Source organism: Myodes glareolus, chromosome 1, assembly GCF_982192425.1.
Source record: "Myodes glareolus chromosome 1, mMyoGla1.1, whole genome shotgun sequence".
Taxonomy (NCBI): Eukaryota; Metazoa; Chordata; class Mammalia; order Rodentia; family Cricetidae; genus Myodes; species Myodes glareolus.
The window spans coordinates 79,929,372-79,946,863 of NC_142026.1; positions in this window are offsets into that span (position 1 = coordinate 79,929,372).

Consider the following 17,492-nt stretch of genomic DNA (forward strand, 5'->3'; position numbering starts at 1 on the left):
TCTCTCAGTCCAGCTGTCACAGTAACCAAGGGAACTGCCCAAGGGCAAAGACAGGTATTTTAGGAGACAGCACAGAAGCTGCTTACTAAGTGGGTACATAGTATTTTCATCTTCCTCTTCTTTCCCCCCATCTTCTTTTTAATTTGTGCACAGATAAGTGGATTTCACTGTGATATTTAAAAGTTCAGATAATGTGTTTCAGTGGTACTTGCCTTGTCTTTTACCGTATCTCTCCCCCTCTCCCCCATCCTGGTCATGGTCCTCTTTCTTTTTATTTTCACAAAATCTAGATTCTATACAGAAAACTCAGAAGTTTTGAGTATCCAATTATTCCTTATTTTGCATAATTTGATCTTCATTTCTTTCCATTTCTCCTGCAAATAGCACAATTTTATTCTCTCTGACTGAATGTACTCAACTGAGTTGTTTTTAGTATATGTGAAAACTATAAACAATTACATAAAACTATGTGGTAAAATTGTGAACAATATGGATATACACATGAGAGATAATAATACAGGCTAAGGATTAGCTACTGGAATGGAAGGGGAGAATTGAGAACAGTGATACTGCGACTGGTGTGGGAGAATTGTCTGTATTCTGTCAATCATGTATTTTAATAAAACGCTGATTGGCCAGGCAGGAAGTATAGGCAGGTCAACCAGATAGGAAGTAGAGGCGGGGCAATGAGAATAGGAGAAGGCTAGGGAGGAGGAAGCTCTCTCAGCCATTCCTACCCAGACCACCAAAGAGGCAACATGTAAGCTGACAGCTGAAAAAGGTACCAAGCCATATAGCTAACACAGACAAGAATTATGGGTTACAGTAAGATGTAAAGTTAGTTAATAAGAAGACTGAGCTAATGGGCCAATCAATTTATAATCTTATGGAGTTCTGTGTGTGATTTTCTTTGGGAATTGCCGGTTGTGGGGTACCGGGCGGGACAGAAACCCCAACAAGCCAGCCCTCATGTTACATGCGACTATGGAAAATGTTTCAATTTAATACATTTCCGAAAGAGGCAGAAATGAACATTGATAGATCTGAAACATAAAAGAAGACATTAGTAAAATGCAAATAATTAAAATTTTTTCACCCATTTCTTGTGTGTTTCAAGGGAGAGGTCTAAGTGCCAAGGGTAGAAGAGAAACCCTGATTCTTAATTTTCTGTCTTGCTCGAATATCACTTTGTGTCTTGGGTGTTGTAAGAAGATTTTTGATCCACCAGTAACTTTTAACCACGGGTCTGTGACACTGACCACACTCTGAGAACCTGATCTGACCTAACTTAGGGTATGAGTCACATCACGAAAAGGAGTAATGGAGTATGTTTCATTAGGAATTATTCATTTAAATAACACTGTGGATAATCCCTTTGAGCCCCACTATTCCAGATTATTAAAGTGTATTTCCAATGATATTAACGGGTGAAATGACCTAGAAAAGTTGAATGTTTGAATGCTTACTTTTGCTTGTGTGGGTTATTGATGCATACTTTACTGCCTGAGCTTATTTTATTTATTGCTCTTTATATTATTGTTTCATTTTTGACAGTTTCATACATGTATATTAATTCCAGTCCTTTCCACCTCTTATTACCACATTTGAGAGTCTTTTATTTTCCCTGTTTATTTTTAACCCAAAGTGTCTGGTTTTAAAATTTTCTTCCAGTTCCAGGGTTTTCTTTTCCTTTCTTTTTTTAGAAAGTAATTTTATTAAATTATAAAAGTTTCCATTTCTGCCCCTCCTCCCAACACCCTAAAATTTTTTTAAGATAAAAATACATAAATATACCACCCAACACTTTTTCCTTGTGGAGTTCGGCGGTGTTAAGTGCACTTACATTCCTACAACCATTACTAATCTACATCCCAGGAACTCTTCATATTAGAGCTAAAATTCTGTACCAATAGAAAGAACGCAGCTCTGTCTTCTCTCTTCTCTAGGCCCCAAGTAGCACTATTCCTCATATAGATTTCTATAAACCTCTCTGCTATAAGTCCTCAGTACCAATGAAATTGTTGTATTTTGTGGTTGGGACTGGTTTATTTTATTTGTTATAATATACTCACAGTTCCTGTTGTTGCATATGCCAATAACATTCCACTGTAAGCAAATGACACAATTTTCTTATTCTTTTAATTTTTTATGGACTGGTGTAGGAGGATCTTCTGTCTATGTGTTACTTTCATTCATAAAGAAACTGCCTTGGCTTTTTGATAGGGCAGAATTTAGATAGGTGGAGTAGACATAACAAAATGCTGGGAGGAGAAAAACAGAGACAGAGAGCTGCCCGCAATGAAGCTGCCAGGTCAGACATCTTTCCCAGTAAGCCACGACCTTGTGGTGACATACAGATTATTAGAAATGGGTTGAAATCAAGATGTGAGAGTTAGCCAAAAAAGAGGCTAGAATTAATGGGCCAAGCAGTTTTTAAATGAATACAGTTTCTGTGTAACTATTTTGGATAAAGCTATCCAGGAGCGGGAAGCAGTCCTCCACTCCAATTACAACAATGGACACATGGGTTGCTTCTAAGGTTTGGCTATCAGAAACAATGTTGCTATAAACACGGATAAATGAACACTTTTTCAAGACCCTACTTTGACCTTACCTTTGGAGGCACATATCCAAAAGCAGAACTGTGGGGTCCTATAGTAATTGTATTTTTTATTTTTTTAAGCTTCCATACTGCTTCCCACAGTGGCTATGCTGTAATATACTTCTATCAACGATGTATAAGAACTTGAATTTTTCTACATTTTGTTATTAATTATTTTTTGGACTCCTTTAAAATAGTTGTCATTTTATGGCTGGAGAAATTGCTCAGCGTTTAAAAAGGAATATCTTTCTTGTGTAGGAAAGGAGTTTGGCTCCTAGTGTCCACATTGGGCATTTTACAGCTGTCTTTAACTCCAGCTTAAGGGGATCCTGTGCCATCTTTGGGACTCCACAGCCACCTGCTTTCACATGAGAACATGTATACACACACACACACACACACACACACACACACACACACACACACAGAGAGAGAGAGAGAGAGAGAGAGAGAGAGAGAGAGAGAGAGAGAGATTGAGAGAGAGAATAGTGAAAGAGAATTTTTAAAAAAATAAGTCTTTTAAAAACAATAAAATAAAAGCCATCTAAATGGACCTACAGTGGTATCTCATGGATTTGATTTGTGGGTACCTAACAAGTAGAAGTCTTAAGCATCTTTCCATGAGCTTACTCATGCTGTATTTTTTTTCTAATTCTCCATAATTCCCTTTCTCCTTTTTTCTTTCCTCTCCGGTCTCCTCTATCCCATTTCTTTCTTCTTTGAGGTTTTTTGAGACAGGGTTTCTCTGTGGCTTTGGAACCTGTCTTGGAAATTGCTCTTGTAGACCAGGCTGGCCTTGAACTCACAGAGATTCACCTGCTTCTGCCTCCCAAGTGCTGGGATTAAAGGTATGTGCCACCATCACCTGGTAAGCTATCTTTAACTTCCTGTGTACCTCAGAATGGACTTGAATTCTGGCCCCTCCCCCATTAGCCTGTCGAGTGCTGAGATGATGTTTTGTGCCATTACACTCTTTGGAGAAATATCTGTCAGGTACTTTGTTCATTTTAAAAATCAGGCTGTTGCTCTAAAGCTACAAAGAAACCCTGTCTAAAAAAACAAAAACAAAACAAAAAAAAAAGAAAGAAAGAAAGAAAAAAGAAAAGAAAAAAAGAAAAGAAAACAATCAGGCTGGTTTTTTGCTCTTAAATTTTAAAAGGTTCTCTGTGTGTTCTATAAGTTAATGCCTTGTCAGGTACGTGATTTAAAGATCTTTCCTATTTTGTGGACTGTCTTCTTATCCTGTTGATAGTATTGATATTCTGTTGATAGTAAAATATTTTCTTATCTTCATAAAAACTATGTGTTTTTATTTTCATTACTTGTGTTTGGTTTTAAGTCCAATAAATGACATCAAGTTCAATAAAAGACATTTTATTTTAATTACAGTTGCCACTTTTCTGCTCATCAGGTTGAACAGATCTCATTTTCCTGTATGCTGAATTCAAAAATCATGTAATCACAGTTTGGGTGTACTTTATATTTCCCTTTCATTTTAACACCCCATCCTTATGTCATGTTTATTAAAACATTTTTTGCCATGAATTTCCCTAGTTTCTAAATTATTCTTCGTTATTGATATCATCGTTCTGATTATCTTCTTAGCTATTCTCCAGTATTTTTATGCATGCATTCTGTTCTAATTGCTGACTCATGGATTTATTGGAATGTATATGCAAATCCTGTATCTGCAAACCATTAGTTATCTTAAATATGTGAAGATTGTCCCTGGATTTTCTCAGTCAATGCCGATTCAAATCAGCTTACTTAAATTTAGTCTGAATGACCTTAGAATCTGTCTTTAACCATTCGATATTTATGCAACCCTCAGGAGAATTTCAAATATATTATTGGGAGATGAGATCAAGCCTCCAAAAATAATTAACACAGTGGGCAAAGATAGAAATGACAAAGCTGAAATAGAAGATGCAGATGTACAATCATTCTCAGCCTGAAGAGTAACAATCAATTCAGATCAACCTCTCTAGGCTGGATTGTTGCAAACAGCAGCAGGTTTGCTATTTATGAATTCCAGCATCGGATAAAATGGATAGAAGCCAGGACCATCACTGTGGCATATTACAGAAACAGGGATTGTCCGTGGAGACTGTTCTTTATTTATTTCTTCAATGTTTCAGTTTCTCTGAAGACTACTTGTAGGGTAATGTGATTTTTTATTTTTTTCCCCTAAGAGAAATGTATTTCTTTAAAAGATCAGAAAATAAGATTGATTTTTAACTAATTTTTCTAAATTATTCTATTTGCTTCTGCCAAGAACAACCCTACATTAGAAGCTTGGAACATAATTTGTTTCTATTTATTGGTTAAAATTAGGTTTCAGAAATTTGATAAAGTAGGTTAAAATTAGGTTTCAGAAATTGGATATAGTAAAAATATTTTTGTATGAAACACCAAATATCTGATTTATTTTTTTATTATGTGTGTGTAAATGCACATGTGCAAGCATTTACTTAGAGGTATACCATGGTATACATGTGAAGGTCAAGGCACAACTTTTAGAATCCTTTCATTTCATTGTGGGAGTTCCAGAAACGATACTCAGTTCATCAAGCTTGGCAGCAGGCTTTATTCACTGAGCCATTTTGCCTGCTCCAAACACTTGCTTTTTAAAAGCAGTATTTTGGACTTTACTGAATATATTTAAATTGACTTGTCTGGTTATACAGTGTCAGAGAAGCAGGAATCCTAGGAAGTTTTTGGTATTGCTTGCAATATTAAGGAATGTACATAAATGCTTCAAAGGACATTATACCATTTGCTTAATCATTTTATTTTACTCTGTTGTAACACACATTATGATCTACAAGCTCAGACAGCATGAAAGCACTTCATGGTCTTGTTCTCAAAAGTTGCTCTGCTTCCCTAGTGGTTCTTCTGCTGGTTTGAAATAGCCCCTGGCATATTTGTTTCCAGGTCCCAAAATGCTCAGCATCTGGGCATTCTGCCCCTAATACCTGGTAAAAGCATATCCCTAGTAAGTGCACTCAGAATGTTTCATTAAAGCATTCACATTCTATTATGTGATGAACTATACCTAAAATGTAGATTTGCATTCTGAGAAGAGGAATTCATTCAAAAAGGAACAAAATGGGGATAAATAAATGGCTCAGCAGTTAGGAGCATAGCTCTTCCAGAGGACCTGGGTTCAATTCTTAGCATCTACGAGGCAGCTCACAAATCTGTAGGAGATTCTAGCATTCATGAGCACCAAGCAAGTACATGGAAGCAAACCTCATATGACATCTAGGTTATATCCAGATCTGGTTATTATGAATAAGCTGCTACAAACATAGTTGAGCAAGTGTTCTTGTGGTATGATTGAGCATTCTTTGAATAATTGTTCAAGAGTGGTATGTTATATTTAATAAATATATATTTAATGTATGTTTAATATAGCTATATTATTTAAATCACTGCTAGAGGGGCTGAAGAGATGGCTCAGAGGTTAAGAGCATTTCCTGCTCTTCCAAAGGTCCTGAGTTCAATTCCCAGCAACCACATGGTGGCTCACAACCACCTGTAATGGAGTCTGGTGCCCTCTTCTGGCCTGCAGGCATACACACAGACAGAATATTGTATACATAATAAATAAACAAACAAACAAATAAATAAATATTTTTTTAAAAAGTCACTGCTTGATCAATTAATTAAGCATATTGCTAGGTAACTCTTATATTTTGAAGTAACCCATTTTCATTAATAACCCATTAATCTGTGTATTGCCTCATGGCTGTGGCTTACTGGCAAGGTTCCAGCATGTCTGTCTTTGGCAGAGGTAACATGGCTTTCCCTTGACTCTGCCTTCTTTCTCCTAGCATTCAGTCTAGTTTTCCCACCTAGCTCTACACTGCCCTATCACAGACTGAAGCAGTTTCTTTATACATTAACCAATAAAAGCAACACATAAACAGAAGGACTTCGCACATCATCTCCCCTTTTCTGTTCAAATTAAAAGGAAGGTTTTCACTCTAATATAGCGAAATTACATATAACAAATCAGTTATCAAGCAAAAATTATAGTTACAATATTTATATCTGCTTTATCTTTTATCACAAATAAGGAAAACTGTAATTATAACTATCTATTCTTCAACTCCATCAAAATCTCCAGAAGGATATAATATTACCTAAGTAAAAGGAAAAGCATTGTAAGCAACTTTCAAAACGCTAGAACTGACAGAGTCATCTTGCTGCCTGGACAGTCACCTAAAGTTCTTTTGTATTGCTGGAGCATCCATATTCAGCCTACAGGCCCATAGTATCTGGCAGACTTTGCCATGAAGCAGGAAATTTCAAAAATAGTTTCACCTATATTGGCAGTTTGTCAGTCACTTTCTTCTGTACCCTGGCAGACTCTTTCATGAAGTAGGAACCCTGAAGGACCTTTCTCACCTTTAGTCAAGTTCAGCAGTCATTTTTCTGTGGGTCCTGCATGTCCAGTTCATCAAACTTTCTAGGCAAAAACAGTTTCTTACACTAAAGGCTAACAAATTCCATAAGGAGCTTCTTCAGTACCCATCATACTCTTGAAGTAGATTGATGCTGTGAGAGCAGGTGTGTCTCGTGTCATGAAAAGTCCTAAGTTATTAAGAAATTTTAAATGACATATTCTGTAGTCTTTGAAAGATCTGAAGAATATCTAATTGAAATATATCTCTATATATCTAGAAATTATAACTAACATGGCTTTAAGCTTGACTCATAGATGACTCTCTATTAACTTCTATTTCTTAATTACATATTACATTTTAAATGAGGTGCATACACAATATGTTAATCAAGGGCAGAAATATACATATAACAAAATTGACCTTAAGTTTGTATCAATAAACCAAGATCTATACCAATGCAATATAAACAAATAAATTATAAGCAATATTTGAGAATTTGGGCAAAATTATGTCCATACTACTTCCTGCTGTTTTGGAGCAAAGTAATTTTTGGGGTGTTCATGAAGACCTTTTGGGTGGTCTTGGTCCATCAAACCACATTAATCTTGAAGGATTCTACATGTTTTCATTCTATGTAGAAACAAAAGAATTTCTTTCCAAAATAACAAATCCTTAGACTCAAATTCTGAAGTCAAGATACCTTTAAATTTATATGTTGATTTAGCTTAGTAGCCCATACAATGAAATGTCTCTCTGTATTTAGCTCTTTCACAGTCCAAAAATTTATAGAAAACACAATGATATAAATAATCTAGACTCTCTGTGTATTTTTTGTTTTTATGTGACTTATTTTTCTTTAATCCTTTTAATCTATGACTGCCTTTACATTGTCTCTTTAAAGACATTTTTATTTTTTTCAAAAATATTTACTTCTTTTATAACTCTTTATACTCTTTTTCTTCTTTCTCCCAAGCCTACGTGTTTATTCATAACTGTGACCCATTTAGAGGTCTTTTATATCTGAATTTGTCATTATTGTGTATCTGTAATTAATTTCTGATCAGAAACACTATTTTTTTAAAAAAAAAATATTAAGTGGGCATAGCTAGGACCAAGGCTGCTTTGTCTTTTGGTTCTGCTCAGTCCAACATGGCAAAGACATGTTCGTAACCTCTGCAAGTCGTGCACACTGTTCCAGTTTCAGGTATACGGTGGACCTATGTTGCTCCATTAAGCAGTTTGTAACACACTGCTCACAAACCCCATTTAAATGCTCAGCCTCCTAAGAGAGCCAGAGATCATGCTGGCAGCAAGGCCCAGGAAGCTGCCCTTTCAAAACTGCTTTCTTTACTGCTACCATTCAGTTAGGCAAACCTCTCTTAAAGGAGTCATGACATTAAGCTATTCTTAATTCTGTTCTTTTGTGTCTAGAAATCCTTTTTAAGTTTTCTCAGATTTTAAGTGGATATAGTCAGCCACGTTGGCATGCCAATTTGTTAGGGGAGACTGCTTGTTCATTCCTGACTGCTGAGACCACAAAATAATCACTCATAAATTATATTATTTAAGTCACTGCTTGGCCAGTTACTTAAGCGTATTGCTAGCTAACTCTTATATTTTAAATTAACCCATTTCTGTTAGTCTATGACTTACTGGCAAGATTCTGGTACATCTGTCTCTAGCAGAGGCTACATGGTTTTTCCTTGAATCTGCCTTCTTTTTCCCAGCACTCAGTTTAGTTTTCCTGCTGAGATCTACACTGCCCTATCACAGGCCAAAGCAGTTTCTTTATTCATTAACCAATAGAAACAACATATATACAGGACTTCCCACATCAGTGGTATAGTTGGGTCTTAGTATAGATTAATTTTCAATTTTCTGAAAAACTGCCATTATTGATTTCCAAAGTGACTGTACAAATTTTCACTCCCACTAGCAATGGAGGAATGTTCCCCTTACTCTATGTTCTCTTCAACATGAACTTTCACTTGTTTTTTTGAACTTAGCCATTCTGACATATGTAAGATATAATATCAGAGTCATTTTGATTTTTATCTCTCTGATGACTAAGGATGTTTAACATTTCTTTAAGTGTTTCTTGTCCATATGAGATTCTTCTGTTGAGAATTCTGTTCAGATCTGTACCCCATTTTAAAAACTGGATTGTTTGGGTTTTTTTTTTTTTTGATGTCCAGTTTATGAATCAGTTCTCTGTCAGATGTGGGGATGGTGAAGATCTTTCCCCATTCTGTAGGTTGCTGTTTTTGTCCTATTGATGGTGTCCTTTACCTTACAGAGAAGCTTTCAGTTTTATGAGGTACCATTTCTTAATTGTCACTCTTAATATCTGTATTATTGGTGTTCTATTCAGGAAGTTGTCTCCTGTGCCAATGTGTTCAAGGCTACTTCCCACTTTATTAGGTTTAGTGTTTTTGAATTTATGTTGAGATTTTTTGACCCACTTCAACTTGAGTTTTGTGCAGGGTGATAGTTATGGATCTATTTTCATTCTTCTATATTGTTCACATCCATTCATACCAGTACCATTTGTTGAAGATGCTTTCATTTTTCCATTGTATAATTTTCACTTGTCAAAAATCAGGTGTACATAGGTATGTGGATTTACATCTGGGTCTTCAATTAGATGCCACTGATTCACATGTCTGCTTTTAAGCCATGCTATTTTTTTTTATTATTATAGCTCTGTAGTAGAGCTTGAAATCAGTGATAGTGATATCTCTGTAAGTTTAAGTAATAAAAATTGTGCATGATTGTTTTAGCTATGCTTGTTGTCCATATAAAGTTTTGTTCTTTCAAGGTGTGTAAAGAATTTTATTGGCATTTCAATGGGAATTGCATTGAATATGTAGACTGCTTTAGGTAATATGACCATTTTTACTGTTAATCTTACCAATCTATGAGCATGAAAGATCTTTCTATCTTTTGATATCTTCTTTGATTTCTTTCTTCAACGACTTGAAGTTCTTTTCATACAGGGCTTTCATTTGCTTGCTTAGAGTTACACCAAGATATTTTATATTATTTGCGGCTATTGTGAAGGGTGTTGATTTCCTGATTTCTTTCTCAGCCTGTTTATTGTTTAGGGGTCACTATCATATCATCTTCAAATAATGATACTTTGACTTTTTCCTTTACAATTTGTATTTTATTGATCTCCTTTTGTTGCCTTACAGCTCTAGCTAGACTTCAAGTACTATATTGAATAGATATGGAGAATGAATAGCCTTGTCTTATTCCCGATTTTAGTGGAATTGTTTTCACTTTCCATTAAATTTGATGTTGGCAATCAGCATGTTGTATATTGCCTTTGTTATGTTTACTTATGCCTCTTGTATTCCTTCTCCAAGCCTTTTATCATGAAGGGCTGATGGATTTTGTTAAAGGCTTTTTTACCATGTAATGAAATGCTCATGTGTTTTTTTTTCTTTCAGTTTATCTCTATGGTGGATTGCATTGACAGATTTTAGTATGTTGAACCATCCCTGCATCTCTGAGATGAAGCCTACTTGATCATGACGCATGATCTTTTTGATGTGTTCTTGGATTCAGTTTACAAGTATTTTATTGGGTATTTTTGTATCAATGTTCATGAGGGAAATTGGTCTGTAATTCTCTTTCTTTGTTGAATCTTTTGTGGTTTGGGTATCAGCATTACTGTAACCTCATAAAAAGAATTTGGCAATATTCCTTTTGTTTCTACTTTGTGGAATAATTTGAGGATTATTGGAATTAGGTCTTTTTTGAAAGTCTGGTAGAAGTCTGTGCTAACACCATCTGGCCCTGGGCTTTTATGTTTGAGAAACTTTTAATGATTGCTTTTTCTGCCTTAAGGGTTATATGTTTATTTAAATTGTTTATCCAATCTTGATTTAATTTTGGTAAGTGGTATTTATCAAGAAATTTGTCAATTTCTTTTAGATTTTCCAGTTTTGTAGATTACAGGTTTTTGAAGTATGACCTAATGACTCTGGGTTTTCTGAGATTTATGTCCCTCCTTTTGTCTCTGGTTTTGTTAATATCTCTGTCTCTGTGTTAGTTTGGATAAGGATTTTCTATTTTGTCTTTCTTAAAGAACCAACTCTTTGTTTCATTGATTCTTTGTATTTTTCTTTGTTTCTATTTTGTTTCAGTCCTCATTTTATTTCTTGCCATCTACTCCTTTTGGGTGTGTCTGTTCCTTTTTATTCTAGAGCTTCCAAGTATTCTGTTAAGTCACAAGTATGTGTTTTTTTCCAATTCCTTTATGAAGACACTTAGGGATATGACTTTCCTCTTACCACTTTCATTGTGTCCCACCTTTGGGTATGTTGTGCATTCATTTTCATTGAATTCGAGGAAGTCTTTATTTTTCATTGACCCAGTGATAATTCAGTAGAGTTGTTCAGCTTTTTCGAGTCTATAGGCTTTCTGTTATTGAAATCCAGTTTTAATCCATGGTGGTCTTATAGGTTGCAGGGGGTTATTTCAATTTTCTTGTATCTGTTGAAACTTGCTTTGTGGCAAAATATGTGATCAATTTTGGAAAATGTTCTATAAGGTGCTGAGAAGAAAGTCTATTCTTTTGTGTTTTGGTGAAATATTCTATAGATGGCTGTTAGGTTCATTTGGGTCATAATGTTTGTTACCTCCAGTATTTCTGTTTAGTTTTTGTCTTGATGCATGAGGGTCAATGTGTGATTTAAACTTTAGTAGTGTTTCCTTTACAAACGTGGTACCCTTGTGTTCAGGTCCTAGATGTTGAAAATTGAGATGTCACAAGAATATTTTTAGAACGTTTATTTTTTGAAGTCTTTAGTATCAATTCATAAGTCATGAGAAAAGTAGTTTCACTTATCTTATTGTTTGACAATTATATATATATATATATATATATATATATATATATATATATATATAGTGTTATTGAATCTATGCTTATCCCTCAACTCGATTTCTCTTATTTCTTCTCCAGTTTCATGTGATTTTTCTAAAAGAAATCCATGGAGTCAACTTGGTGTTTCCTATATATAATGCTCAAGTATGTAAGTGCCCCATTACTCTTATATGTAAGCACTCCATTTATGTGAGCACTCCAATGATAATGAATAGTGCCATCTATTGGAGCATGGATAGTCTCACAGGACTACATCCCTGGAGAAAACTGACCTTCCCCTAACAGCAATCAATTCCTCAGCTAGGGATGGGACATCATGAGTTCCTCCTCCAGCTACTCTGGGATTTTGTCTGGTTTGATCTCCTACAGGGCTTGTGCATTCAGCTACATTTGCTGTAGAGCTGGTATGTGCAAAAGCCCTCTCATGGCTAGCAAATACTCTTTTGTTAGATACCTGCTCCCGCTGGTTCTTAGGATCTTTCATCCATATCTTCTGAGATGATTCCTGAGTTTTGGGAGGAGGGGAAATGATAGAGATGTCTCTTTCTATATCCCATTTTGAACACTCTAGATTTTCTTATTCTCTGTATAGTGACCAGCTGTGCATCTCTATTAATAGTAATCTACTACAAAAGGAAGCTTTTCTCATAAAGGTTAGAAGATGTATTAGTCAATGGGTATAAAGCTAAGGATTTAGGGGACAGTATAGTAATCCATTTAGTAGAATAGTAGTAGTAGAATCTCTCCTAGCTCCCAAGGCCTAGTCAGTCATGTGTTTTTGTCCCAGTTAACAGTACCAGACATAGAATCCATCTATGGGGTGAACATTAATTGAATGAGGAAGGGGTTGGCTACTTCTAAAACACTGACACCACTATCACATCAGTGGACATAACTTGAGAGATTGGTTGTTGTAGATCACATTAACAGGGAGGATTAACAGCTAGGTGAAATGGATGATTACTATTTCCCTCACTGTGGAGATAAGGGCAAGTGTGCAGTGTGTAGCAGAATGGAAACTTCAGGGAAAAATGCTGGGACTTATTGTGAACTCTAGCATTACTCTGATGGTTAATTCTGCCAACTTGATTGAACTGAGATACATAATAAAGCACTTCTTTGGGTGCATATGTAAAGGTATTTGCAGTGATGATTGTGAAGTACTTGAGGGGTTGAGGGAGGAGGTCACAGTACTAGGTTTGGTGGGCTATAAAGTCAAAGTGTATCTTATCCTTGTCCCTATTGCTCTCTGGTTCTTGACTGCCATGTAAGCAGCTTTGCTCCATCATGCCCTGACCACCATGGAATTCTGCTTCAAAGTACTAATGGAATCAGCTTAATAGAAAGTAAGTAGTAGTCTAGAAACTCTGAAACCATCATCCAAAACAAACATTTCCTCCTTTTAAGTTACTTATGTGAATTTATTTTGTTACAGTGATGGAAAACTAGCACACATTGCTAGTTCATTGCTGGTGATAGCTTGAGATCCTTGCTGAGTAAAGTCAGAGTTATTCTCTCCTTCTTAAAAAAAAATCCAATGCAGGGTGGTTATTCTTGAAACCAAACACACACCACCAAAGCACATGTATGTAACATTAATACAGAAAAAAGGGCTATTAACTTGAGGGGGGGATTGACATGGGAGAGATTTGAGGGTGGGAAAGTAGGATGGGCTAGAGGGAAGAAAGGAAGGAAAGCAATGTAATTCTATTTCAGTTAAAAATATAAAACCCAGAAAAATTAAAAAAAATCAGCTCTTTGAGTTTTATCCTTTTAAAAATATATCATATTCATCCCTTTCCCTCAGCTCTTCCCAGATCCACTGGACTTCCCTACCTACCAACTTGTGTTTTCAAAACCTATTTTTACCTTCTTAAAAAACTTATGCTACCCAACTATTCTTGCATGTGTGGTCTTCCTCTGGAGCATGGTTGGCTTACCAGGGCCACACAGATACTCTCTTCATTCACTGCCCCTTCTTTTTCATTGGTTCTTCAGGTTCTTATCTATTGCAAACTCAATAGTTTAAATTTTTTAAGCAATATTTTTATTTTTTGGAATTTCATATGGTGTATTTTGAAGATATTCACCCTATCTTCAACTCCTCCTATAATCATCCTCCTCCAAACCCTACCTTAAGTACCCCTCTCTTAGAGTCCAGTTTGTGTACCCAACTTGGGAGTGGGCTGCCCCAGAGTCTGGCTGACCTGAAGCGTGGGTGACATCATTAAAGAAAAGTCCTTTTCCCCACAACTTTCAAAGACCAATAATTCCTTAGCTAGATATGGATTTTGTGCCCACCTTCCCTTTCTTGGCTAAGATTTTGTCTGGCTTGAATTACCACAGGTCTTTCTTGTGAATGCTGCCTCTATATTATATTCATTAAAACTGTAAATGGTGGGGAGAATGAGTGTAGATAAAGTCACTGATGCATTGAAATAGGACCAATTTTTCTATTCTAAGTTTATATTAAATTGTTGAATAGATTTTAGAAAGACTCTATGTTAAGTTTCCATGGCCTTTTCAAAACGCCTTTGGTAACAGATATTTTTAGATAAAGTGAACCATGACGAAGCCACTTTACTATCCATGTAGCATACTGCTACTTGAACTATTGTATTTAATGCCAACTACAGAAACCAGAGGTAATGAAATGAAAATCTCAGTGCCAAATGTAGGATATTTCTCTATTAGGAGGATATTAGTAGGGTATTTCTGAGTTATTGCTCAGGAAGGTTTAAGAGTTCTTCAAACATGTGCTATTCCTTTTGCTATTAGAGATGTAGAGCGGAGCTTGAAGGTAAGATCCAATTACTTGAAGACATCACATATCTTGGTTATAGGACATAAGAGATGAAGCTGAAACTGAACTGGAAGTTTCTTCCTTGCTGGCTAGCTTCACAATGTTGAAAAGTGTTATGCAGCCATGTGAGTGAGAAGTCATCAATGGTCTTACCCAGTCGTGTTATTGTACTGTAATAACTTTTCTGCCAGAAAAGATATACCTGCTGTTGAACCAGTGGTATCTGGTTCAACATCTTTCTGTTTGGATTTGAGTCAGCTTCACAGGAAGAAATCCATTCCTGGTATTGTGACCTGGTCAAAAGTCCATGGGCTAGGCTCTATGGGGGAAATCATTACCATTGTTTTGAGGTGTGTGAGGTCCTTCTGTCTGGGTGTTACTTTTATTGGTTACTGAATAAAGAGCTGCCTTGGCCTGTTAATAGGAAAGAACTTAGGTAGGCGGGGAAAACTAAATAGCATGCTGGGAGAAAGAAGGCAGAATCAGAGAGACATCATGGAGCCACCAGAGTCAGACATGCCAATCTTTGCCGGTAAGCCACTGCCACATGGTGATATACAGATTAATAGAAATGGGTTAAATTAAGATGTAAGAGTTAGCCAATAAGATACTAGAGCTAATGGGCCAAGCAGTGATTTAATTAATACAGTTTCTGTGTGATTATTTTGGGGCTAAGCTAGCTGGAAAAACAAGTGGGCCCTCCTCCTAGTTTTGTTAAAGGACTTGCATGAAACTGCTTTCTAAATACTTATGCTTATACATATAGACAATGCTGCTCTCAGCATTCATCAAATCAGCAACCACCACCAACAAACAGTGAATACAAAGGTTTACGGTTGATTAATGTACTGAGAAGTGACTGTTGAGTACTTAGCCCTAACTGGGATGTTCATATCACCTTTTTACTTTACAGGAAACATGATGGAGGAGGTGGCAGAAACATTTAAGAGATGGATGGTGGGGAGGAGGTGTGGGAAGCACTATCTTCAGGAAATGATGTGGCCATTATAACCATGAACTCATGTTGCCTGCACAAGACTGGGTGTGTCCATATTCAGTCATCCATGGAGGAGGGGGATATAGGACTCTACCCCTCCCCAGGGAAGGCTTTTGATGCTGGGGGAGGAGTAAGTTACAGACTTCAGTGGTATAGTCACTTCTGAGTCCCCAATACTCTAGTGGATAGCTCCAAACCTATTCTTATCCAGACAGTTCTGGTTACATTCAGTGCATAACAAAACACAATGACAAGAAAGTAGGAAAGGACTGGTAGGGAGGGAGGGTGATTGGGGTAGCAGGTGTATAAGATAGGATTTGGGTGAGTGTGAGCAGGATGCATTATATACATGTATGAGATCAACAGAGTAAAGTTAATAAAAAAGGAAACCTCTACTTTGTAAGATGGAACACTCAATCATTTTATCACTGTATGTTTTCTTAAAAGATCTCCCCCAAATTAAGATTTGGATCATTTTAAACAATGTTGAAATTCTTGGCTACTAAGAGTGATAAGAAACCAATGATCTAAAAAAGTAGCACTAATGAGACTCTATAGTCTGATGTCTGTCCGATGTCCCATTCCTCTAAAGTGCAGGGAACAATGAGTGCAGATAAAGTCACTGATGCAGAAACAAACATGATGCAGAAGCAGAAGTGGATTCCTTCCACCTTGACTAAAGGTCAGAGAGTTCAGATCTATTCTTGTTCCTTCAAGGTTTCATGATAGGAGGTTTGACCTAAGGTATGGATGGCCACTACCAGGGTGTTTTGACCTAAGGTGTGGTTACTTGGTGTTTTGGGTACTAAGAAGGTAATTACTTTGTTCCTTGTATCATGGTAAAGAAGTCTCTTGCTTTCCCCCTCCTCTTTGGAGTGGGGTATATAAACCCTATGAGAAATAGGCACTAGGCGAATCTCAGTATTTACTAGATGCCCTACCCCCCCGCCCACTCTATCAGTTGTCTTTAGTCTATTTCTTCCTTAGTCCTCACTCTTCTCTCCAGGCACGGACAAATAAGACAGGCAGGGCCCGGTATTTGTCCCCTGGATGTGGGACATGACAAATGGCCCTCAATGTGGAGCTTATGAGAAATGGTTCTCAACCTGGGGCTTATGATAGAAACATGATCAATCTTTCTATCTTAGTATATACTTCATCTTTTCTGGTTGATTCAGAGTTAAACAATTTTAATGTCAGATTCTTACCTGTCTTTTTTCTCCTTTTTTATTTTCTTTTCATTTTGAGACAGGGCCTCTCACTATGTAGCTGGAGTTGTAGACAAGGCTGGCCTTTGCCCCGTAGACCACATGCCTTTGTCCGGAGTGCTGGGATTAAAGACATGTTTCACTATGCCCTACTGATTCTTGCCTTTCTGATGGAGATAGACTTGATCTTACTTCTACTATGTCATATTAATATGTCCAGTGAAATGTATTCCCTACTTCCTAAGACCTGCTCATTCTCTTAGAAAGATGACATTAATAAAAAGTTGTTTCTACACAGGCCCCTGTCAGTATTGGTGATAGTTTTTTAGATGTAATTTTTATTTTTCATTTAATCTGATTAAACCAGAGGTTAAGGTACAAATTTCAATTAGGAAATAAACTCTTCTGAAAGAAAAGTACAAAAAGTGATTTATGTGAAGTCATTCTGAGATAAGAATTCTCCATATATCTCATCCTCCCACATGTGGTCACACTAGTTATCTATATTCTAAAAAGAGCATATAGTGCATGTCCCCACTTTATCTTTAAAAAAAAAATCTTCTTTTCTCTCTGACT